Genomic DNA, 26,500 nt, shown 5'->3' with positions numbered 1-26,500 from the left:
TGTTTTATGCACTTTATGTAGTCCTGTGCAGGTCTGTAGTCTAGTGCGGTTTTTATGTTGTTTTACGTAGTCTAGTGTAGCCTTGAGTCTAGTGCTCTCTTGTGCTGTCTCACATAGTCTAGTGTATTTTTGTGTTGTTTCATGTAGCACCAGGGTCCTGGGTCTTGTTTCGTTTATACTCTGTGTCTATGGTCGAAATGACAATAAACTTGACTTGACTTGACTCAACCTGAGAAGCTCAGATACCCCTGACGTCTATTTCAAAGAAGGTGAACAGTGAGCATGAACAAGACTCACATTGTACTGATTTGGAAATTTATCTGTGTCATTTGGTCAAAGTTCTGGACCTCCTCAGTGAACATAAATGTTTATGTAATTTAATTAATTTATTCAGAGATACAGCATGGAACAGGCCCTTCTGGTCCAGCTACCCACCTATTTAACCCCAGCCTAATCACAGGACAACTTACCCACTAACCAGTACCCAGCACCCAGAGGAAAACCACGCGCTTCTCAGGAAGGATGTACGAACTTCTGACAGTGTCAGAATTGATCTCTGAACTCCGACAACACAATCTATAATAGCAATGCGCTAACTGTGACGCTACCGTGGAAGCCTTATGTGGGAGTACCTTCACTAAAAGAGCTTCAGCTGTTCAAGCAGGTCACCACCTTTTCAATGATAGGCAGTGAATGCAGCCTAGCCACTGTTTCCAATCTCTCATGAAGGAATGAAACTGAAGATAAAGATATATATCTTAAATAATATATAAATGTAATTATATAATTGGTCGACATGAAACTGCCAACAAACGGGCTGAAGAAATAAAATGGATGCCACCTACACTGAACCAAGGTTGAAACTGCTTATTGTAATTGGACGTAACATTATTGTTCTGATTGCAATTAAGATCATTGAGGGCAGTTCTGGACACTTCCCATCAGAGGGCACTGAATTTGTGAGAAGAGTTTATGAAGAACAGCTAGGCTTGTCTCATAACCTGAAATCAGAGGCAATGAAAAGAGGCTTCACAAGCCGAGTTTGTTTTCATTGGAAAAAGGCTTGAAATTGGATGTGATCCAGTTCCCTCGCTTGATGAGCAGGATGGATGATGTAGATGAAAGCATGCTATTTACCTTGGACTGTGATCGCAGGACTGGGAGACCCAAGCACATAATCAAAAGAACTGCAGAAAAATCTGGTTAATACAGGGTTGGAAGTTAAGTTGCAGCACCATAAATCAAACACACAGTCATTCCTGTGCTTCATAAACCGTAAAGGTGGCACCAGCTGAAAGTAAGTAGCCATGGTTGAGTGTTGTGTGTTTAAACATAGAGTGAAAACTCAAAATCCGTTAAGGCTTCAGCTGTGTTTGCCTCGTTCCCTCAGGAAATCAGATCAGCAACTCAGTGTCCATGAAAGGGTATGTAACGTATTGAACCTCAGAATGGTCGTGGTGAGCCAACTGGCTTTCTTGTCTCTTGTTATCTTTTATTTTCTTATAACCAAGGGCATAATGTCAATCAGCAAAAATGAGTGCTGCAAAACATCTTTTTTATTGTTTCCTTATATGTCCAAGCACATTGCTGTGCTATTTTAATTGGCGCTATCATAAAGTTGGAGAGGCTGAAATCAAAGCAACATTTCTGTTCCTGATGGAAGCTTCCAGCGGACCTTCTGACAAGGGTTAAATAATGCCACTCAGTGCTTTGAATATTTTTTTTCTTCCCAGACTGCCATTTGTTAACTCTTGTTCTTTTAGACTATTGATCCAATCCAGTCTTGCACGAGTATTCCTGACCTGCAAGTTTTTAATGTATGTTTTACCTTTCTGGGAAAGAGAAGGTGCAGCACAAAGATATACAGTAAACAGGCAAGAAAGTGAAACAAAAAGTATCGGAGATTCTCAGCAGGTTAAGTAGCAGCTGTAGATAGAGAAAGAAAACTCTGATGAACGGCCTTCTGCCTGAAGCATCCACTCTCTCCCAACAGATACTGCCTTACCTGGTGAATGTGTCTGATATTTTTGCCTCTTATTTCAGGTTTCCAGCTTTTGCACTTCAGATTTTCAAACTTCATATGGTTTTGCAGATTATTAAAATGGAACAAAATGAATTTCTGGCTCTTGTGTGAAAGCACTGGGAAACTTCTACACTGCCACGTGTAACAAAGATCCTATCTCACACCTACAGACACCCAAGTTCAATACTGACCTCCAAAACTATCTGTGTAGAGTTTGTATGTTTTCTACGTGACTGCATATATTTTTTCCTCAGTTCTCTGGTTTCTTTCCAAATCCCAAAGACAAGCAGATCGATAGGTGAATTAACCATTGTAAATTGTCCCTAGTGGGTAGATGAGCGGTACAGTCCGGAGGGAGTTGACGGGAAAAGTAGGGAGATTAAAATGGCATTAGTGTAGGGTTTGTGTAAATGGTGCTTCATGCTCAGTGTAGACTCAGTGGGCCAAAGCACCTGTTTCTGCACTATGTCACTCCCTGACTCTAGCTTCCCCATTATTTGCAACCTGACAGGAAATGACATCATAGTTACATAGAGGCCACTCTTTCCCATTCTCTCCTGCCCCCCCCCCCCCCCGAACAATGGCAAAAATAAGAGAAAACTCTGGTCAGACTTCTACAAGTTATAGCACTCTAAAACATGACATATGCACTCATCAGTTAGGTGTATTTATGTATTTATTCATGAGATAAAGTGTGGAATAGGCCCTTCTGGCTGTTTGAGACACGCTGCCTAGCAACCTCCCCCCCCCCCCCATTTAACCCTAGCCTAATCATGGGGCAATTTACAATGACCAATGAGCATACTAATCAACTATGTTTTTGGACAGTGGGAAAACCACTGCATTCCACAGGGAGGACATACAGACTCCTTACAGAGGATGTTGGAAATGAGCTCCAAGTTCTGGTGCCCCGAGCTGTGATAGTGTTGCACTAACCGCAACACTGCGGAGGCTTAATCCTGTCTACCTCCTCAGACACGTTAGCAGGGGGTAAATCATCGAAACTGCGGATGCAGGAGGCCCAAAATAAAAACAGAATATTGCCGGAAAGACTCAGCAGGTCAGGTAACATCTGTGCAGAGAGCGATAGAGTAAACACTTGAGGTCTCAGACCTTTCATCAGTATGAGCTAGCTGAGCATGGGCCAGTGAAATGTGTAAGAAAAGAGGTGAAAGTCATTTCTTGTGCCTTCTGGCTGTTATCCTGGCTACTCTCCAGAGTATTTAGTTATTATTTGGGATTAGGAATCCCAACGTTATATTTGAGATGAGAAAAAACATTTATCAAGATGGAAAATAACTGGAAAGTGTATTGAAAATACAACTTTTTGATATATGCTATTTAGAAAGAATTTCAAGTAACTGCAGAGGAAATTCCCAGTGCCACACTTAGTCCGCTATGCTGACACACTTATCAGTTTATAAGAACTGACCAAGAACATAGTACAACTGTGGAGGTTTCCCAGGTTCAAGAAATCTAATGACATCGTGTCAAAAAAGAAAACTTGCTGATTACCACTTCCTGTCCTCTAGCTGAGTATCCAATTCTTCTTCCACTGCGTAGAATGGTTAGGAGACATTATTGTCTGTCACCAAGAATAGCTGACAGAGTCAGCCAAGCTAGAACCACCAAGAAAGATAACATCCTCGACTATGCCTCCATAATCTATGTACATAAACTGATGGCATACTGTTTGTGTCAAAACGTTCAGATATGGCCTAAGTGCAGAGGGAGACACACTCGAGCTGGTCAACAGTTCACTGACTTTATAGAGAACTGTTGCAGTATTTAAAGGAAAAGAAAAACAATAAATGCTAGGCCAATTAAAACTCTCAGTCTGAAAGTTATATACCAACAACATGGCTGGAAGCAATAACTAAATATTAAACGAATACTGTCCTTTACAGCATCTGTCAAAAAGGTAGTCTGCGGAAATGGCACCCGAACAAGGACAAGAGTAAACAGGGAACGGAAGCTTTGCTGTGCTCTTGGTCAAGCCTGGACAAGACTAGAACGAAAGGAAGGAAGTTAGATACCACCAGAATGGAACACTAAATAGCTGGAATGTGCTACTCATAAGCATAATTGCTGAACCTGTTGAACAGCCTAATTGTGGGGACAGGTAGACACCACAGAGGAGTCTGTGGTGGTGACGGTTTGAAGTGATCATACAGTCTCTCTTAAGACAAATGGCATGTGTTCACATGAAGAAATTCCTTCATTATGAGGCACTGCTAGGACAAAGTAAGATCAGATCGACCTAATAAGAATTAGGGATCTTTCAGGCATCATGGAGCATTGGCAAAAGCAGACCTGAAACCTACCATGTTCAGATTCGGATTTATTTGTCACATGCACATCAATATATACAGTGAAATTCACCATTGTGATAACAATCAGCAGACCCAAGGATGCTCTGGGGGCAGTCTGCAAGTGTCACCAACATAATAGCACAAAAATGCTCTATAAGCCCAGGCAGCAGCGACAACAACAACCACACTATTCCCCACCTTGGCCCCACCCATCTGGCTTCGCCTATTACCTTCTAGTTATCCTTCTCCCACCTTCCTATTCTGGCAACTTTCCCCTTTCTTTCCAGTCCTGATGGTCTCAGCCTGAAATGTCAACTGTTTATTCATTTTCATAGATGTTGCCTGACCTGTTGAGTTCCTCCAGCATTTTGTCTGTGTGTTGCTCTGGATTTCCGGCATCTGCTGAATCTCTTGTGTTCACAACTGCAAAATAAATCCCCTTTAAACCACTCCCAGCTACTCACTCACACCCCTCAGACGGGCCTGCAACTCTAGGGGAACTGCCTCCAGGCCTCCAGTCCTTATCCCCAGATTCTCAGATTCACAGACATCAGGTCTCCAACTTCGGACTTCACCCCAAGATGTTGATCACAAGTTTGACCTTTGAGCCTCAACATTTGGACTCACACGGACCTCTGACTCAGATGGCCCAGCCCTTGTGACTCCTTCAGACCTCATGACTTCTTCAGGCCTCTACCTTTGGTCTTTGATCATCAGCTTCGACCTTTGCCTTTGCCAATCTGGACTTCACCAGTTTGACCTTCGAATCTTTACTTCTGGACTCTTATAGACCTCTGACCCAGAGACCGAAGCGGTCACTGGTCCTTGTGACTCATATTCATACCAGGGGCTCGCTGCCCTTATGGACTTCCAACCTGGGATTCCTCCCTGACCTGGGGATCACTAGTCTCCTTGGCACATGCAACATGACTTCCAGGATTGCTGATATTCGACTGTGGAGTGCTTGACCTCCAGCCCAGATTCATCATTTACCACCCCTGATCTCTTATTCCCCCTCATCCCTGTCCCCAACCTCTAGCCTGACTCCTAACTCCACTCTCTGTCCAAAAAACCATCCCTATGATCCTAAAGTCTGAGCCACGACATTGATGGACATCGCATCTCAGTGCCATCTTGAAACTATATAATTGTATTGTCCAGTATATCTCCCACTCTTACAAATATGCCACGGTTCAATCCTGATCTGTTAAGGAATATACAAGAGAGTACAAAAACATCAGAAACATATTTTAAAATATAATTTTTAAATATAAAAATTGGTGAATGTAACATATGACCATGTGCAAGCTAGATAGCAGAAGCAACATGCAAAAGGTTGAGTCAAACCATGCACATCAGTCAAAAAATAATTAAATCTCCACAGTTGTAAAATCACAGAAGGATGCAGCAAGGAAACTGGCCCCTTGTCCTGATGACATCTGTTTACATTAATCCTGTCTAACCCCATGTCATTCTCCCTAAATACCCATCTACACCTCCCGACTCTACCACCCAACTCTATACTAGGGAAAAATAAACTCTGACCAATTACCCTACCAACCCACACATCTTTGGGATATGGGATGAATCCCAGCTAGTCACAGGGAGAACATGCAAACTTGACACACACTGCAAACTGATTGAGCCTGGGCCACTGAAGCTGTTCAGCTTGCTGCTCCACAGGACACCCACAGTCCAGCCACGTCTAGCAAAGGATGGATAAGCAGTCTAGGAGTATCAGCATCCTTATCCATGGCAGAGCCTCATACTTGATGCATCACAAACGTCTTTGTCAAGATCCATGTTTCTCTTCTCTCAACATCAAAGATGTGGTCTTCAGCCAATTCATGCCATGTGATATCATGAGAAAGCTGAATGGACTTCCCACTGTAAAGACACTGCACTTGCCGTGGCAAAGTGTTAACCAAAATATATCCCTTGTGTTAATAACTGAAATGGGGTTGAGAGAGAAAATAAGTCAACTAGCCATGATAGAATGGTAGAGCAGACTTGATGGCTGAATGGTCTAATTCTGCTCCTATGTCTTATGGTCTAAATGTTGGCTTGGTACTCAGTTAAGAAAGAGAAGTCTGTGTGGTCTGAGGTCTGAGGTCACAATGTAAAATCAATTTATGATTTATGCTTGATTTGGCTTTTGGGAGGAGAGGTGGAGTTAGATTAGGAGGTTGTTAAATGTTGGTGGACACAGTGTGTTGCTGCTTCCTTCACTGATTAGAAAATGAATCGATCTGTCACAAAAGTGAAACATGGTTGAGAATATAACAATTAAGAATGGATGACTTCAATGAAGTGATCCTTCAAAATCATGCCTTTAATACTCTAGATTTCCAGATGTTCTTGCAGTGAATGATTAAAATCACAAATCAGTTTCGGTCTTGCTTAGAAAAATAACAGATTTCGAGCCACACACAATGTGATGAACATGACCCAATTGACTAGATTCTACATGAAAGCTACCCAAGGCTGTAGTATCCCTTTTTTGGTGACATGCACAGTCAGTTTACTACTATCAAAATACAAAGAGAATAATCTGACACATCTCCTCCATGCACTGTATGTCAGCACTTTAGATGGATGATGTTTTTTCTGCATAAGTCTGATTCACTGCCAGGTTGCTCTGTTCAATCTCCGCTGAACCACAATGGAGTTTATCAGTGATTGCTAGTGTTCCTGATAGATGGAACAGATCAACGAGAGGAACTGGTACATTTGGTTTGCTGCTACAAGCTCATTCTGAATCATCAAAAGGATCTATTGAGACTATACAAAGTGGAAATTCAGAAAAGCTTCTAATCAATTACTATCCAATCAGTCTTAATAATCAGCACAATGTTGTCAACAGTAGTTGCTCACCAGTTACCTAGACACAGATCCTCACTTGGGGGTTTGATTGATATTAGAGTCACACAGCATAGAACCAGCTCCATTGTGACCATCAACCATCCATTTTAACGATTCCTACATGAATCACATTTTTTATTCTCCCCATATTCTCATCACCCCTCCGCCAGATTCTGCTACTCACCTGCACACTAGAGTGGCCAATTAGCCTACCAACCTGTTGTTTCTGTGAAAGAACTATTCCATTGAAGTCTACTCTGCAGATAACGTGGGATCTCATTCAGCACTGTATTTCCAAGATTACAGACATGAATATGTTTCTTAAGCACCTCCCTGTCTATAGAACATTTTGGATTGTCTCAAGTTCATTAAAAGTATGAAATAAATACCAGTCTTCCTCTTTTCATGTCTTGAAGGTTTAACAGCCCAAAATGATTTTGATAAATGCAATATGTTTTTTGCTTGATGTACTTGTGGATTTGGGTTTTGTCAATTTCCTTGTCTCTGGGTTGATGGGATATTTTTGCTGAGAAGAAAAAATGTTCAAACTCAGACTACAGCAACTAACTACAGAAATGAATATTGTTGAGAACCAGCCACACAACACTCTGAGACTATTAAAGAGTCCAAGACATTCCACAATAAGATTCTTGCTATCATTGTGTGCTACAAATGGCTTTGAAGCTGTTCACTTTCATAAAATATACACATAGCAGGAAACTGACGCTGAGAAAGAATTGGGCAGTTTACAGATGCGATAGACATGCCAGCTTTCACTTCCAATACTGAAAATGTTTAATGGCCTCTATAAATTAAAAGTATTAAATAAATAGTCAAATATTAATGTTGAGGAAGTGAAAGTGACAATAATGGGCACAAACACAAGAGCCATATTGCATGCAGCAAGATCCCAACACAGGAAAATGGTAATTCATTAATTGACCTCATTTTTAATGAGTGACTTAATAACATGTGTTGGTCAGGACATCTCTAAGACTACGTGCTGTTGAATAAAATACACTGTTTTATCTTTATGTTCAACTGAAAGGATAGATGGACTCCTGGTTTAATTTTTAATTGGAACTGCAATGAATGGCCAGTTAAATTTCACATACACCAGATATTGGTGCTGCTGTCAGTATTTCAATGCTCATATGTGCTCTTCATTGCTAATCATAATTAACTCAAACTAGGGATGGATCTTTCTTAACATAGTTGATGTTTTTGCTTGTACACTGGAAGAACTTAATTTTAAAGCAGTTTGGGTCACTACTAAATCACTCACAGAGCTATTTGATGTTTTTGCATGGACTCTGGAAGATCTGCATTTTAAAACATGTGTATCACAACTAAATGGCTCGCAGAGCCGAATGTCAACAATTATGAATATTTCTGAATTTCTTTGACATTTGGAATTCAAAAATTTTCAGAAACTGCTAAAACTTAATAAAACCTTTGAAATATTCCATAAATACAAAAAAATTCTAGGTTAGTTTAAGAAGCCATAAAACAAGTTTAAAATTTTGATAACCATTTACTAAAAAGAGATTTATGTTGTTTATTGCTTGCCATGGGTCCTTTCCTCTCCTGTGCAATTAAAAGAGTTGCTGCTGCAGCCCAAGATCAAACTTGGTGCAGGGTCACTTCAAACAATATGGAATTAATGGAAGTTCACATCTGCCACTTAACTTTGTGATGTGTCCCTTGGCAGAACATAATTTACAAAACCAGAAACCTACTGCCAGCAAGTTTCAGACTTCTAAGCTGTGAATTCTTGTGTGGGAGTCCTGAACCTGGTGATCGTTATATAGAGAAATACACCACATGGAACAGTTCGCATTATTTGGAAGGTCAACATTTAACAATGATACTAAATGGATTAAAGTGTTTTAAAAACCTTTGCTATTTATTTACAACATAATGGAAAAACTGATATTTCCAGTGCTTCAATCCTTATTATTAAATGTGCCTTGGGCAATTTACAGAAATTACATACAAACATGCTAACTTTGTCCTTGATCTGTAATTGTGGTGGCATCTGAGTTGGTGTAAAGACAATTCCCTGACTGCAGTGATTTGAGATATTCAGGAGTAAGTTGCATGTTAGTTTGGATTATCATCATTTCAGTCACTTGTTCTGTGCTAATGAATATACTCTTAGAGAACAACATGGATGAGCTGCAGGAATATCGCTTCCTTCAGTGACATGGAATAGGTAAAAAGGATTCTTAGAAACTAAATAATACCAGTAAACTATAGTAATTTAATTATTGAAAGTGAAGTATTAACAAGGACGCAGGCTCTTCAAAATGGTGGCACATTAATATCTGAACTGAAAGTCTGGGGTGATAATAGACCACATGGGGTTGAGGGATGAGGGGAAATAATTGGTATTGGATGGAACATTTTAAAATGAACATAATAAAAACTGATTATTTTTCTGTCAGCTTTGCTCAATGCCAAAGTAAACTAATGTGGAAGAATTTTCTTATGGATAGTGCTTGTTATTTTTGACTGAAGAAGAATGCCTTCTATGTATTTATGTTGTTGCTTCAAATGATCATCATTCCTACTTATCTTCAGTTAATTAACTCTAGGCAGAATGAGATGGAATTTACTGGCGGGGCTAGCTGTCTGTGTTCACCGCTCCTTAATTGTGAGGGGCCACCTACCAGGAACAGATCTTCTGGCCAAAATTCCCTTAACAAACACAGCTCCATGATCCTTGCTCTGATCCTGAACTACCAGCCATAACTAGCACCATATAGTGGGGACCGAACACTGTCCAAAAATGTGTTTCACAGCCCATTAAGCTAAAATCCCAAGCTTAACCAGCTGTCAAATCATTCAAGTGATTGAATGCTACAAATGTTTTTGATATTTGCAAACATTAAAACATTAATAAGCAATTGAAAATTAATCAAACTGTAAAGGATATATAATCTATTAAACAATATAAACATCAAAACAAATAAGATATTAGAAAACAAAGATTTTAAAATTAACTTGATTTACTAACAGAAAGTAAATGACTGGAAACTAATTACTATTTCCAGCCACTGGCTTCCATTAAAACTTCACTGAACCTGCACATAGACTCACTTGGCACTGTAGCTATATGGGAATCACGGAGTGGCACTCCACTGCCTGATTCCTTGTGGAATCCAACATTAAATGCAGTTGGGAAATCAGCAGAGAGCAACTCTTGAGAAAACCTTGGTTAGTAAATTTCAATACGGATGAACAATGAAAAAAGTATGAAGTCCTCTGCTGACTAAAATGTACAAAATTATCAACAACATATATGATTGTGCAATTTGATCCTGGATTTCCTCTCTTGCGGTTCGGATTGTCAAGGTATACCACAGAGCTGTGTGCTTCACCCTCTGCTCTATACTTATGACTGTGGCTCAGAACAGCTCCGATGCCATATTCAAGTTTGCTAATTACACCACTGTTGTGAGCCAAATCAAAAGTGGTGATGAAGCAGCATACAAGAGGGAGATTGAAGATCTGGCTGAGTGATGTCACAACAATAATCTCTCACTCAGTGTCAGGAAGACCAAGGAGCTGATAGTAGACTTCCGGAGAAGGAAAGCAGAGGTCTGTGAGCCAGTCTTCATTGGAGGATCAGAGGTGGAGAGGGTTTGCAACTTTAAATCCCTGGGTGTTGTCCTGGACCCAGCACATAACTGCAATTGCATAGAAAACACAGCAGTGCCTCTACTTCCTTAGGAGTCTGTGGAGATTTGACCAACTTCTATAGATGTGTGGTGGAGAGTTTATTGACTGGTTGCATCACGGCCTGGTATGGGAACACCAATGCCTTTGAACAAAAATCCTACAAAAAATAATGGATTTGGCCCAGTACATAGCGGGTAAAACCCTCCCAACCATTAAGCACATCTACATGAAATGCCACTGTAGCAAAGCAGCGTTCACCATCAGAAACCCCACCACCTAGGTCATGTTCTCTTCTCACTGCTGCCATCAGGTACAAGTACCTCAGGACTCACAACACTAGTTTCAAGAACAGTTACTACCTCTCAACCATCAGGCTCTTAAATAAAAGGGGATAACTACACTCACTTGTCCCATCATTGAAATGTTCCAGATTCTGGTTGGCAGCCACATGGAGTAATCGCAGAGGACGGGCTACTTTTATTTCCACACTCCTTCTTCCCCCTTTTTTCACACCAAGCAGTTGGACTTTTTGCTGTTCCCCCTGCCTGCTTCTATGTTCGGTTCACAATGACCTCAGAGAGTACCAAATTCGGGAAAAAAGACGATTCAGCAGCTGGCTTGACAGTAGAGGCGATCTCCACGCTACTAGATGAACATCGTAAGGCATTAGCAGCTGAATTTAAATCAGCTCCTTGGTCTTAAATTTAAAGCTTGCTGGAAACAAAACTCGACCAAATCCAATGCAAAGTGGAGGACCATGGCCAACACCTACCCTCTCTTGAGCTTGTTACGGATGACCTGAGCCAGCACGTCAGTGAGCTGGAAAACGTCTGCTCCAGCTTACGTGAAAACAATATCAAGCTAACGGCTAAAGTTACTGCCCTGGAGGGCCGGAGCAGACAGCAGAACCTACGCATCCTGGGCCTGTCGGAATCTATTGAAGGCGGGCGTGCTACTGATTTTTTTTCCAGTCTGCTTTGTGAGATCTTTGGGAAGAAGATGCTCCCATCCCCATCGGAGATTGATAGAGCCCACCGTTCACTAGCAGCTAAACCAGCCCCAGGACAGAGACCGTGCCTGGTCATTTTTCACCTACACCGCTACCAGATTAAAGATATCCTGGTCAGAGAGGCACGGTGGAGGGGGAAGCTAGAGTACCACGGCCAGCATATTCAGGTTGTGGAGGACTACTCTTCCAAAGTTTTGAGCCTGCGAGCTTACAGAGAAGTAATGATAGAGCTATACAACTGAGGACACAGGCCTTCCCTACTATATCCTGCACGGCTCCGCATCATGCTTCGCAGTGGTGACAAGGAGTAGCTATGCTCGGTAGATGAAGCACGGAAATGCATCAACAGCCTCCCCACTACACCAAATTCTTCATAAAATACTTTTCTCCCATACCCTCTGCCAGGTAACATTAGTAGTGCTTGGATAGCGAGGTCTGGTCTGCCTTGGCCAGGTTACTTACTGACCGCCATGATAGGTGGAATAATATCCACTCACACTGCTGTCTAGAGAGAGTATTTCCTTTCACCTTCAATTCAGTGAACTTTACAACCTTTCCTGGGAAGAGCACTGGGTAAAGTCTGTTTATTTTTTTCAAATATCAGTTTATATTTCTGTTTTATGGTTCATTTCTCAGAGACATTTTTAATAAACCTTGGGGGAATTGTTTTATCTCTCACCAAGCACAATGTCAGTTTAGGAGTGTTGAATGCTTACTGTTTCCTTTAAATAACAATAACAGAGTTGAAGATGACGTTACAAGTGAGAGGAAGTTGTATTGTTGGATGATTATTGTTCTTAAGAGCTTGCTGCTGTGCTTCCTGGCAGCTGTCTTGTGGGTTGGGGCGGGTACTCCAATGCCAGTACTGTTTTAAGAACCCTTAGAAGTCCTTGTTACACAGGATTTGCTTCTGCCCTGTTTCTCTTTGTTTTATGCTTTTGCCTCAGAGCTAATGCCCGAAAACTTGACACCGCTTATGCCTATCAACCTGTATCTCTTTTAAACGAGAATGGCTAGTCCGTTAAATTTTCTAAGCTGGAATGTCAAGGGGCTGAATCATCCTGTTAAAACAAGGAAGGTGTTCTCATATCTCAAACAGTTTAATACTGCAATTGCATTTCTGCAAGAAACACACATTCGCAGTTCTGATCATTCCCATCTTATGTCACGATGGACGGGGCAGCACTTCCACTCCACCTTTCAGGCTAAAGCGAGGGGGGGCGGTTCTCAATTCTAATAAATCAAAACGTTCCCTTTAAGCTCCACAACACAATATCAGATATAAACGGCCATTTTGTCATTGCCTCAGGGAAATTATATAATACATTGGTTGTGTTGGCTAACATATATGCTCCTAACTCAGATGATGTGGACTTCTTTGAACATTTTTTTTCTGCACTGCCGGATCTGAGTTCATACTCTCTCATACTAGGTGGAGGCTTCAGCTGTTGGTTAGATCCAGAGCTGGATCGATCATCTCCTATTCCCAGAATACTGAGCAAATCTGCCTCATTTATTCAGTCCTTCCCCTTCAACTATGGCATCTGTGATGTACGGTGCTTCCTCCTCCCAAATAAGAGAGAATATTCTTTTTTCTCACACGTCCGTCACACCTTTTCCAGAAGTGACTATTTTCTAACTGATAATCAGCTGATTCCATCAGTCCGTTCCTGTGTTTATCAGAGCATAGTGATATCAGACCATGGTCTGGTTGTTCTGTCTATAATTCTTCCTGGACTTCCTCAAATAAATAAGCATTGGTGTTTTAATTCATTTTTTTTTATTTTCCATCTTTTTTTATTGATTTTTCAACAGAAAAAAAGATATAAATCAGAGGAGAAGTTATAACAAACACATAATACAAAAAACATAGAAACAACAAAAGAATATATACTGTCAAAGTCAAATAAATATAATATTAAGCTATTGTATATAAACAAGAAGCCACAACTCCTCTTGGTGAATCATAGAGAAAAAAAAAGACTGGAAATTTTTATAGTAAGGAGAAAAAAAACCCTGCTAAACTAACCTAAAACAAAAAAAAGAAAAAAATTAATGTTTTAATTAATTAGTTTTAATTCGACCTTACTGTCAGATAATGACTGTAAAATTTATGGAGGACCAGGTAATCTTTTTCTTACCAATATGTCACCTGAAACCTCAAGCCTGGTTGTTTGAGATGCTTTGAAAGCATACCTCAGGGGTCAAATAATTTCTACACTGCAAATATGAAAAGAAAGACCCATAAAGAACGACTAGTTCTGGTGAAACAAATTAAAGAAATAGACCAACAATATGCTCAAATTAAAAATCCAGAGCTGTACAAAAAACAAGTGGAACTCCAAACTAAATTTGACCTTATTTCCACTCACCCAGTTGAACGCCAACTTTTGAAGAGCAAGAGCCGGTTTTATAGCCATGGTGACAAATCTGGTAAATTTTTAGCCAACCAGTTAAGGGGCCTCATAGCTAAACAACACATTACAAAAATTCAAATGGAAAATGGAAGCATCAGCTGGAATCACTCTGAAATCAATGACACATTCAGGAATTTTTGCTCCTGACTTTAAACTTCTGTATCCCCAAATGATAACATTTTGGTGAAGAATTTTTTAAACAGCTTAAATATCCCCATGCTCTGTCCTGATCTCAAAATGAGACTGAATGAGCCAATATCATTGGAGGAAACATCCTCAGCCATCTCGTTACATCAGACTGGTAAATCTCCAGGACCTGATGGGTTCCCTGTAGAATTCTTTAAACCATTTTTGTCACTGCTCTCACCTCAACCTTGGTTCTATCTGATTCATTTAAACAAGGTAAACTGCCAGCATCATTTAATGAGGCATGCATCCATCATTCTTCTAGCAGAGAGGCAAAGATCCAACAGGGTGCTCCTCATACAGGCCAATATCTCTGTTAAATGTTGATGTCAAATCGTAGCTAAGGTTCTGGCCTGTAGACTGAAGAACATCCTACCCTCAATTATTTCTGAAGACCAAACCAGTTTTGTCAAAAACCACCTCCCCTTTTTTAACATACACCATCTTTTAAATATCTTATACTCACCTTCAGTTGGGATTCCTAAATGTGTTAACCCCTTAGACACAGAGAAAATGTTCGACTGTGTGGAATGGAATTACCTCTTTGCTGAATTTCTCTTTTAGAAAAATTTGATTTTGGATCAAGTTTAATCACGTGGATTAAACTGTTATATTTGCGTCCCACCGCCTCTGTTTTGACCAACTGTCAGCAATCCCAACCTTTCAACCTCAAACGTGGAACCCGCCAAGGGTGCCCTTTAAGCCCTTTACTTTTCAAACTGGCCATAGAGCCACTGGCGATTGTGTTCTGCAGTTGTGCAGATCTGACGGGGATTTGGAGGGAGAGAGTTGAGCACAAAGTCTCCCTTTATGCTGACAATCTTTTACTTTTTATATCAAACCCGATCACCTCCTTACCTCCCTTGTTTTCACTCCTTAACAAATTTAGCCAGTTTTCGGGATACAAACTTAATTTACACAAGAGCAAACTTCTTCTAATAAATGGAGAAGCACAAATGTCAGAGCTCCATAACCTCCCTTTTAAGGTAGTTAATAACCAATTTACTTACCTCGGTGTCACAATAACAAGGAAACATAAGCGTCTTTTTGGAGAAAATTTCATTAATTTGTTAAATCATACAAAACAGAGCCTAGCACAGTGGTCACCCCTGTCCATGTCCCTGATGGGCCAAATTAATGTTGTCAAAATGAACATTCTTCCTAAATTCTTATACTTTTTCAATCCATACCAACTTTCATTCCTAAAGTCTTCTTTGACTCGCTAGACTCAGTCATATTATCCTATTTATGGAAGGGCAAGTGTCCTCGACTGAATAAAGTTCATCTTCAAAAATCTAAAAATGTTGGGGGCATAGCTCTGCCCAATTTCCGCTTATATTACTGGGCAGTTAACATACGCTGTCTCATCTTTTGATCTCATTGTTACAACCAATCTGACTGCCCAATATGGGTGGCAATGGAGCTGAACTCTATTAAGAATTTCTCCATCTCCGCACTTCTTGGATCTGCACTCCCTTTTCTTACACCTAAACCAATTGTTAATCCTGTTATCAGGCACACCCTGAGAGTATGGGCTCGGTTCAGAAAGCGTAGTGGTCTCCATGGCCTCTCTCTTTCAAGTCCTATTCTATATAATCATCTCTTCCAGCCTTCTATGCATGATCCAACATTTCAAGACTGGTATAGAAAGGGCATCAGGCACTTTAGAGATCTTTTTATAGACAACTGCTTTGCATCATTTGAACAATTGTTGGCAAAGTTTAATCTACCCAACACTCATTTCTTCAGATATTTGCAAATTAGACATTTTATCAGCCCTTTGTTATCAAACTTCCCTGAGGCACCCGACACAAACATCGTTGATATATTTCTCTGCATGAATCCATTGCGCAAAGGTCTAATATATGCTATTTGTGACAAGCTAGAGGTTCTGAGGTGACAAAATTAAAACTGCCTGGGAGCAAGACTAAGTTTCTCACTGTCAGACAATGTATGGGATTCAGTTCTCAAGTTAGTTAACTCAACCTCTTTATGTGCCCGCCACTGCCTGTTACAGTTCAAGGTTGTACACAGGGTCCATATGTCTAAAACTAAATTCCCTCGCATTTACCCAGCTGTTAATCCCTGCTGTGACAAATGCAAAAGGGGTGAGGCTTCCCTTATTCACATGTACTGGACATGCCCTAGCTTGGAAAAATACTGGAAAAATGTTTTCCAAACTCTATCCCCAATACTTAATTACAATTTGGAACCCAACCCTTTGATTGCACTTTTCAGCACCTGCAGAGAGGGGGACATGCACCTAAGTCTGACCAAACGTCACACAGTCTCTTTTGCCTCTCTTTTGGCCAGACACACAGTCTTGCTCAGGTGGAAGGATGCTGCCCCACCCACCCACGCTCAGTGGCTCAGGGACATCCTGTCCTGTCTATACCTTGAGAAGATCCATTATTCAATTCTCAACTTGGACATAAAGTTCCAAAAGGTGTGGGGACCCTTTCTTGAATATTTTCAGAATTCCCAGCCAAACTAAAGGTCCATCCTTTCTTCCTTTCCTCTGCACATAAATCCCTGACCTCCAGCATTTTCCAGTAAAATTCTACGGACTCAGATTTGTAAACATGCAACAGTCTATGTATTAGGAAAATACATCTTCTCTATACCAATACAGCTCTGTGGGATCAAAGGTTCTGTTTAACCCTTTTTGCTAATGCAATGATGGCTAGGAGATAGGAATTGGGAGGGGTAGGTTGGGGCAGGGAAGGAAAGAAAGCATGATTGTACTATGGGTGCATCTCTTTCATAGATGCAAATTGTATATTTCATACATTTGTTATGCACAACACAAACCTCCTTTATGCTATGTTCTCTTTATTTAAAAAAACAATAAAAACATTATTGAGAAATGTTCCAACAATTGATGATCTCACTTTAAGATCTCTTTATCTCATTATCTCATGTTCTCATTTTTTTATTGCTATTTATTTATATTTGCATTTGCACAGTTTGTTGTCTTCTGCACTGGCTGATCATTCATTGATCTTATTATAGTTACTATTCTATAGATTTGCTGAGTATGCCCACAAGAAAATGAATCTCAGGGTTGAATATGTTGACATACATGTACTTAGTAAAATTTACAGTGAACTTATTCAGTTTGCTTCTGAATTGTAATTCCAGTTTGTATAAGATTTCTTTTGTTCTCCATTATTGCTCCTTTTTTATTCATAAATCTGTCCCATTCATTCATTATACTGTACTCGTAGTTAGGCAATGACTCAGTTTTGACATCTTCATCTTGGGTTTCAAAACTTCCCATTGTCTCCTACCCCTGGCTTCCATTCCTATTTGTATAACTCTCTCTTGTCTTCTCATTTTTCAGCACCTTATTACTTCTACAACAACAGCCACTTAAGTATGCATAAAATAAATCAACCCAGTCTTCCACTACAACACACCTCCGTCCAGTCTTACATCTTCTACCTTCAATTAATTTCAGTTTATTCTGACCTTACTGCCACTAACTGAACTTCTCCCAATTCACAATCAGCATCCCTGTTCTCTAGCTCATGTTGGCTCTTTCTATTGATAGATTACCTTAATCTCACTTTTCCCTCAAACCTGAAGCGGATGGTGTCACACTTTATCACACCTACCTCCGTATGCCTCACTTACATCTGCTCACTAACCTTAATTGGTCAATGGTAAGATTCCAAATTTTGAAACTCTTGATGCCATGCGACCACAATTTTAGCAGAGGCAAAATGGTGGCAGGTCTTTTCATTGCCCACCTAATGTCTTATGAAGCGTTAGGAAGTCCACATGTGACCAAGGTCTTTGATGGATTGGGCTAAATTAACATCTTTTATTTTCCAGGCATAATAGGAGTTTCACCTTTGATTTTCCATTTGGCTCAAGAGGCAACTGAAAACCTTTCTGTTCTCAGATTCAAAATGCTGGTGGAATGCAGCAGGCCAGGCAGCATCTATAGGGAAAAGGGTCTCGGCCCAAAACGTCGACAGTGCTTCTCCCTATAGATGCTGTCTGGCCTGCTGTGTTCCACTAGCATTTTGTATGTGTTGCTTGAATTTCCAGCATCTGCAGATCTCCTCGTGTTTGCCTGTTCACAGATTTATAGTCATATAGCATGGAAGGAGGTTCTTTGATCTACCAAATCCACTGATCATTAAAATTCCTTTTATACAAATCCCATTTTATTTTAGCCACATAACCACCATCTCTCTAGATCAGGGTTGGTGAACATTTTTGAGAGTATGCGCACCAAACTGGTGATAATTTTCTAAAAAATTCTCTCCAGTGGTCATCACTGTTAAGGAATTAGTACAATAACTAAGGATATTTTTAAGAAAGAAAGGGTGAGTCCTGTTGCTTATTTATGTTTTTTCATTGCTTTAGGATTAATAAAAGTATAACAGAGACAAATTGGTATAAATGAAGATTTTTAGAAAACCTGTTCAAAAATAAATAACATTAATCTTTTTTAAAAGAGAATTGAAAAATAACGTCATTTCAAAATAGAATTGTTAAAGTATCTCAGAAGTATTGTTGAAGAGTTAAAGTATAACAGAAGAAATGCAAACGCTAAATTATAAAATTTGGAAAATATTTTCAAAAGATCAAAGAATGGAAAATAAACTATTACTCTCAGTGAGTCTTTTGTTGCTTCACTAACAAATATTTTACATGCAGTTTATATTTGGATGTTTGAGAGCTATGCACATAGCACTAGTTTCATTAGTAAGACTAGTCCAAAAATTAAACATGACCAGGTTCATCACAGAAAACAATGACTTACATGAATACTCAAAGGATTCAAGTACATTTATTATCAAAGTATGTGTGCAGTATACAGCCCTGAGATTCATCACACCACAAACAGTAATGAAACAAAGAACACCATGGAACCCATTCTAAAACAGCATCAACAGCTCCCTCCCATGCACAAGAAACAAATCATGCAAATGGCAACAAAAAGAACTAGCGAAAACACAGAATATAAAACACAAAAATGAAACGTTCCTTGTCCACTGTTCATTATCTGCCGGCTGCCCTGGTACAAAGCCCCAGAAAAGCACATCACAATGTGAACTACAGTCCAATCCATAAACCTTGTTGATTAAACCTTGCTCTGGCACCACCTGCCGACAGCATTGAGGGAGAGAGAGATCATCCAAATGCAGGCATCTTCCTTCAGGAGCATCTCCTTCATTGAGGGAGAGAGAGAGACCATCTCACGCAGGCACCTTCTCCAGCAGCAGCAAGCGAGAGGCTGGTAGATGGCTCTGAACGCTCTTCATTCACCTCAATGTTATCAATCTTCCTTGATGCTTTAATCAGCGAGACCATCAAGAAATGGGGTCGATCATGGACTCATGACCCGTCTCCGAGCTTCTTGGTCTCGAGGAGGTCGCTCACCTCCCGGAACCCTCTTGAAGACAGCAAAGTGCCAGATGGCTCAATCCACCCAAAAACACACTGTCAAACTGGAGATCACAGGTTCCAACAGTACCGGAACCACAGAAGAAAAAGAAGATGTAAAAGAAGTGAGGGAAACAGTTTCATGGGCCATCTTGAGGATGTCGCTGGTGCTAGTGTTGTTTGCTGGCTCCATCTTCTTTTGTTTATGGAGGCATTAAATTCATGGGGACATTAAATTACATACAGTATTTACTGTTATCACTGAATGTTGAGTGTTCATTCACAAATGACTAACAGAAACTGAGTGAAGCCAATGCCAATGGGCCCAACTATTTACCATCCAAATGCTGAAACTCTGTGAGAATTTCAAAACCTATCATCCAACTCCACACATTCTCACAACCATCCAGTTGGAGCAAAGCTGGCTTGAGACATTACTGATGAAAACTCCTCACTGCTCTCAGGTTGGATATAGTCTTTTGCTGCTTCAAATGGCAATAAAGATCATTATTACCGCATGTACCTGTTTACTGTGGGTGGGGTTTAAAGACCTGAGGGGCAGCACTGCATGCGATCCTGGGCATGCATGCTATCTGGTCAACACCCCTGCTAAATTTTGCAATGCACCCACACACTTGGGCCGATTTACATCAGCCAATTAACCTACCAAACTAAACCGCCCCTCTACAGGGGAAGTGTGCCAATTCCTCACTGTCAGAATTGAACCCAGTGTGCCAGAACTGTAAGCAACTGCTAGGTGCTCCATTGGACTGCCCTTGTCTATGTGATGGCATAGATGAGTCAGATGATGGTATTAACTGAGGCAAAGCAATGAAAAGAAATATTCCAGTATATTTTTTCTTGGCTTTTGGTTTCTTCTTTTGTTTTTCTCTCCCATGATATTATGGAGGAAGCGTGGGTTGTTCTGGAATGACATGTCAGGCTTCATAAGGTTTGTAGCATTTTTGACGGATGAGGGTTGGTTTGACTTACAGTGTTGTATGTTTGCTTGTTTATTTATGTCATTTTATGTTTGGACAGGCAAATTGGAAACAAATATGTGCATTAGCTAGTGTTCCACAGCAGAACATGTCCCTCTGTTTATGAAACTCGTCCAACGAGTTTGTGTCTTTAAACTTAAACAAAGAAAATTCAAGTATAATTATTTGGTTCTTCTGAGAAGTATTGGAGCCCTCTGAAAACACTATAACTTTTTCAAATCTTTTTAAGTATCTCTCATTTGTATCATTGGAAAGATTAAATTCAATAAAATTAAAATGAAATTATTTTACATGTATTTGTATTATAGTCAAGGTTAATGATCCCATTCAAACAGCTGGGCATGCTGGAAGAGGCTGGTGCAAAGCTCAGCAGGTCAGTGCTCTACCTCCACACCCACTGCAGAGTGAAAGCTCAGCCGAGTTGCTTGACAGCTCATCCTGGCCTCCAGTCTTTTTCAATGCTGCAGAAGACAAGGGCACGCTGTCCTCCCCGCAGGATGTGGCTGATGGTTCTCGACGGATTCAATGGCCAGAGGTGAGCACAATTCAGCTCTTTGCCCTAGCTGTTCTCCTATCCAGGGATACAGATATTACTAACTTCCCCTGAACTGAGTGACGGTCTTGGCCATTTCAAAGGGCAATTACAAATCAACCACAACACCGAGTCAAGAGTCTACACTGTGTGAAGATTCCATCCCTGAAGGATATAAATAAATCAGCAATGTGATTCTGGCAGAAAAAGTTTTGACAGACATTTCATGAAAAGTACATTAAAATCTGTCATTGACCTATAGGGAAGATTATGTAATTTTTTGCCTGTAATATAATTTAATGAAGATTTTTTTAATGCCCAAGAACAAACACAATGACCCTTCCTGATGCTGGATTAAAGCCTTTTTCTGCATTAGCTATATAGGGTGTTCTGCAGCTGACATATTCAAAAGGGATGCAAGACACTGAACTGATGCTAATCTTTGATATCTTTCTAAGCCACTAGCTGTTTTCAGCATGGGAATACAGACTTTGTCTTTGCTTCTGAAACTATTGCACCTGCTTAGAAAACTAGAGTTTCACACTTAACATGGGCTGCTCAACTTCCAAGAAATTTAAAACTTAGAACAGTACAGCATAGGATCAGTCCCTCCAGCCCACAATGGTGTGCTGAGCCAATTAACTCCGTAATCAACTGCGTAACGTAACTAATCTCATTCCCCTCATTCATATGCCTCTCTAAATATCTCTCAAAAGGCCATAATGTTTCTGCCTTTGCTGCCACCAGGCAGCATAATCTGGGCACCCACTACTCTTTGTGTAAAACAATTACCCCTCACACCTCTGTTAATATTACCCCCTTTCACCTTAAATGCGTGCCTTCTGGTGTTAGACATTTCAACCCTGGGAAAAAGATATTGTTTTCTCTTACATTAAGCCTCCCATAATCTTATAAACCTCTATCAGATCTCCCCTCAGACTCTGCTGATCCAGAGAAAATAACTCAAGTTTGTCCACCCTCTCGTTATGGCACATGCCCTCTACTCCAGGCAACATCCTGGTAAACTTCTTCTGCACCCTCTCCAAAGCCTTGACATCCTTCCCATAATGGGGTGAGCAGAAATGTTTGCGCTACTCCAGATGCGGCTCAGACATTCACACTTTATATGAATCTCTTCAGTACCATCTAAAATATTTTGCTAATATTGTAAATGCAAAACTCATTTGAGCGTCTCATGTCCTTTGGATGAAATCTACGCACAACTTACAGTCACAGATTAAGAAGTTCTTTTAGATTTCTACATTTAACATCCATTCTAAACCACCCAAGCAATTGTGGGAAATGTGAACATAATCTGCCAGTAATTCAGTGAATAAAAAAGCAACGCACAATCTCCATCGAGCTTATAGAACATCATATAAATGGATGTGAAAATTTAATATGGCCTGAAATAAGCCACCAACATCATTCCAAAGAAGTCTAATTACTCCCGAGTCTCCCGAGAACCACAACACATACCTTGAAACCTATCTTGAAAGGCCGGGGTACAGAATTGGATCAACAACAATCTATTTATTTATATATTTGTTTCTTTGTTTATTTATTTATTGCCAAACAGATGCAATTTTTAAAATTATTTTTTATAAGTGCAGATATATTGAGTGCAGTCTTGTAGCCACAAACAGCTTTACCATGGGAGTAAATAAATTCAACCTGCCCACATCACAGAATTATACAGATGGGAACAATAGATGATGATTTATTTTTATTCTCTTTAATGCAAACACATTGAGAACTTCTAAGCGACCAATGAAATTAAACTAAGTCCTCAGAGACTAGGGATTGGAGCCAGGGCCTTCCAATGTCAACGTAGTATATTTATGGTAATTCTCAGCTGTTGTAGCAGTCGGCATAATTTACTTTTAATTAAATAGTTTGCTCTAACGCACTGTGTAACTCTCCAAAGTTTAATTCTACACTGACCCATGGCTGAGGTTTTCACCTCTCACTGACTGCCTGGGTCAGTAATGTTTCTGCAATCACATTGTGGTACATACTGTTCCGCAAACTTTTGGTTGTTTGTGATGCTCTACAGCCAACAGTTCCAGAGAGCAGAAGCAGGCCAGATACAGTGCAGAAGTCAGCACATTCCTGACCTCTGCACTTGCTCACTGCAGCACTGAGCTGGATTTCTGATACCGGATTCAATTGCTAGAATTCTCATCAAATCCAGGACAGAATTCAGTTGTATTGGCCTGAGGGGACAGGTATCATTCACACCTGTTCACTTACCTTTGCACTGGCCTGAGCTGCTGTCACAGAAAGCCAGTGGCTTGGTTCAATCCTGAGCAACTGCGCTGTCTTTCTGAAGTTTCCACATTCTTCCCATGACCGTATGGGGTTTCATTGCAGCGTACCAGTTTACTATCGCTTCCTGAGGACATGTTGGTTGGAAGGTCAGTTGCGCATTGTGTATGGTAGATTCTTGGTAGAATGGTAGGGGAGAACAATGGTAGGGGTAAAGATAAACGAATGTCTGAAGGGTGGGACAGATGCAATGACCTGAAGAGCTTTCTACAATGCTGCATGACTATGTTGGTTACTTGCTTGGAGAAAACAAAAGCTAATAAAGGTAAATGGTTCAATTTGCTTTCTCTTTATTTTAACATTAATATTTTAATTAATTTACATAAGTTATTTTTGTTTAAATAATATTTTAGAACACCGTTTATTTAAATTTATTTCAACTAGTTTTAAATATCTGGGTATTATAGATTTGATCGAGTCTAGAATCGAATGGCTGAGGCAGGTGTAGGGATTAGAAAGGCATAGTCAAAGTAAACATGACTGGAAATTAATGACATGTGGGGTGTCAGACATCATCTTGAACTAACCTAATGTCATATTTTTGTGCAGCTTGGGAATCAGGCCGTAAATGCAGAAGACAGCACAGAAACAGGCCAACACGAGGAAACCTGCAGATGCTGGAAATTCCACAGAAAATGCTGGTGGACCGCAGCAGGGCCAGGCAGCATCTGTAGGAAGAAGCACAGTTGATGTGTCCTGATGAAGGGTCTCGACCCGTGATGTCAACAGTCCTTCTTCCTATAGATGCTGCCTGGCCTGCTGCATTCCACCAGCATTTTGTGTGTGTTACAGAACCAGGCCCTTCGGCCCATCTAGCCAAAGCCAGACTGATCTATCTCTCATCTACCTGCAAAATTTCTCTCCAAATCCCTCCCATCCATCACTTCCAAGCTTCAATGGAGACAACACCATTTATTCCCAATACATCATGTATTAAGCAGTTCATGAACAAAGGGGAAATCACACTGCAAGCCCAGTCATGCCCTAGCGGTCTTATCAAAATTACACTGTACAGACATATCGGTCCCTACTGATATGCAGCTGCTTCTGCCTCGTAAATCTCATCCATTCCTGGAATTAGATTTGTAATGCGGAGCCAAAAGTTGTCCTATTCAGGTAGTTTGCCACGTCACCATAATATGACCTCATGGCTGTAATCTCTCCAAGCATCAGTCCCACACTGAGAATGCAGTGTAAACATGGCATTGCAGATGCTTATCTGCGGGACCTCACATATGCGCCAAAATAAGCAGGACAAAAGTGTTTACAAGACCAGGGTCTCAGCCTTGTTTATATATTTTAGCCCCTTCGGGATTTTGGATTCGCTTCAATAAAAATAAACTGAAGTTAGTTCCCTAGGCTTGATGCAAAGCTTTTCATGCGTTCACATCATTCACTGTAAAGGCACTGTGCATATAGACATTGCTCTTGTTTGATAATTATCAAGTGATTAGTTTATTTACCAGGAATGTTTAATAGAGTGTCACTTATGGAGAAGCAATACAGAAAAGGAACAAAATGGGAAAAAAGCAAAATGACCAGTAGATCAAAATACATAAAGCACCAAGCAAACACCAATTCTTGTCTAATTCAATACTCACTAGCATCTTTGTAGCAAATCTCTCCTTACTCATCACGTGGCCTCCCTCTTCATTAACATGGATGGACATTTTTTCACCTTCTCCTCCTCCGTTATGCAGCCAATGGAGTGGATTGTCTTTCTGCTTCAAAACCATTTCCTACTGTTTCCACCAGGATGCTGATATCACCTGCAAATATGCCACAGGATTGCACAGGTACCTACATGACTATCAGCTCCACGTCAAGACCATGTCTGTTGTTTTGTCCAACATCATCGATTTTCCACAATGTTTCCCTGAAGTCCACAACTGGATCAGCAGAAGTTACCTTAAGAAAAGATTGGGAACGTATGTCCTCAGATGTCCCAAACATCTATCATTCTGATTGCAGTTGGCAAGATTGGTTGAAAGCATGGTGTGAATACCTGACCAATTATCAACTTCATCAGAAAGACTATAAACTCTCAAATCCTGAATGTTGCCCCCTTGACAACTTAACTATTATTGAAAAACTGAAGCACACCTTGCAACAAAAAAATCAAACTCCAATGCAGCACCCCAAAATGTACAGAAATATTGCAACGTTTCCAGCATGCTTAAAACAAGAAGGACATGTCTGTGAACTTGACATTGACTATTCTGCATTGCATTCACAATGGGGAGAAATATCCACTTTAACTTATGTTGCTGGTTTCAAGCCATCTATTAAAGTTGAAAAATAATTGAAATAAAAAAAGAATCTGAAGATACATTGTGTTCTTAAGGCAAGTGCACTTTTGACACAATCGGCGGGGAAGTAGGTGTGGAGGAAGAATAGTGAATATTGAATTTCAAGTGAGATGCTGGTCAATATAGTGGTCAAAGTGACTCAAGTGTCTGTTGTAAGTCACGAAAAGCCCACATTACTTCCATGTCTAACATTTAAACAAAAGCAATGCTTGCTGGCAGTAAGTCATTGCTGGTGGCCAGCTTCATAACATTGCAAATGATAAAGGAGACATCCTAAAGTCAGGGCATGGGAGGCCTTAACAACATGACCCAATAGTGAGGTTCAAAGGGACTGACTTGTTCTTATACACAGATCTATGAAAGCCAATGAGCTGCAAGGAGTTAGGAAACCAAGTGGACTGTTGGTCTACTCCAGGATGGTTCAAGCATGAAAGCAA

At 40.3% G+C, this 26,500-nt stretch overlaps 1 long non-coding RNA gene across 1 annotated transcript in view; it reads left to right on the top strand.

Annotated features, from left to right (window-relative positions):
- LOC140714569 (uncharacterized) overlaps positions 1–21,262 on the top strand; it is a 98,389-nt gene extending 77,127 nt beyond the window's left edge. The window contains exon 4 of the long non-coding RNA XR_012095915.1: positions 21,203–21,262. This is a non-coding gene — a long non-coding RNA (uncharacterized lncRNA). The remainder of the gene's footprint in view (positions 1–21,202) is intronic.
- The last annotated feature ends 5,238 nt before the right edge of the window (positions 21,263–26,500 follow it).

The sequence above is a fragment of the Hemitrygon akajei genome, chromosome 22 (assembly GCF_048418815.1).
Source record: "Hemitrygon akajei chromosome 22, sHemAka1.3, whole genome shotgun sequence".
Lineage (NCBI taxonomy): Eukaryota > Metazoa > Chordata > Chondrichthyes > Myliobatiformes > Dasyatidae > Hemitrygon > Hemitrygon akajei.
This window is presented reverse-complemented; position numbering and strand designations above follow the sequence as displayed.